Source organism: Tupaia chinensis, unplaced genomic scaffold (assembly GCF_000334495.1).
Source record: "Tupaia chinensis unplaced genomic scaffold, TupChi_1.0 Scaffold000673_1, whole genome shotgun sequence".
Lineage (NCBI taxonomy): Eukaryota > Metazoa > Chordata > Mammalia > Scandentia > Tupaiidae > Tupaia > Tupaia belangeri.
In genome coordinates this window covers 1,577,072-1,577,606 of record NW_006160196.1, presented here as the reverse complement: position 1 = coordinate 1,577,606, position 535 = coordinate 1,577,072, and positions in this window count along the sequence as shown.

Below are 535 nucleotides of genomic sequence, written 5' to 3'. Positions count from 1 at the left end.
GTCCTTCCTGCCCGAGTGGGTAGGTATCGCTGCCCACCTTGGATAGGCCCAAGGGAATGAATGGCCTGTGGTCCGGTGGCTGTCCCTCCCTCATCCTCGCTGGACAGACAGGCAGCGTGTGTGTGTTTCAGGGGCTGTGTGTGGCTCCAGATCCCACATGGGGTTCGAGTCCAGTCTCATCTACTTGGATGATCTTGGGCAAGTGACTTAACCTCTCTGTGCATTAGGGCGCCACCTGAAAAATAAAGGGTACAGAACACCACTCAGCGGCCACTCGAGTTCGCGCAGAGCCGGGGCCTTGTCACCACACAGCAAGCGCCGGCTGCTCACGTGTGTGGCGCGTGCCATGAGCATGTGGGCTTCAGGGACACGTGTCCATCCTCTCCCTCCTTGCAGCACCGGCAGCCTGAGGTCCAAGCATGTCACTCAGCTTCTGGGACCAGGTCTGGCAAGACAGCTGTTCCTGCCCCGAAGTTAAGGGGAACTGGATTTTGGGGTGCTGGTTCTCAGCCTTATGGGAGAATGTGAGAGGATG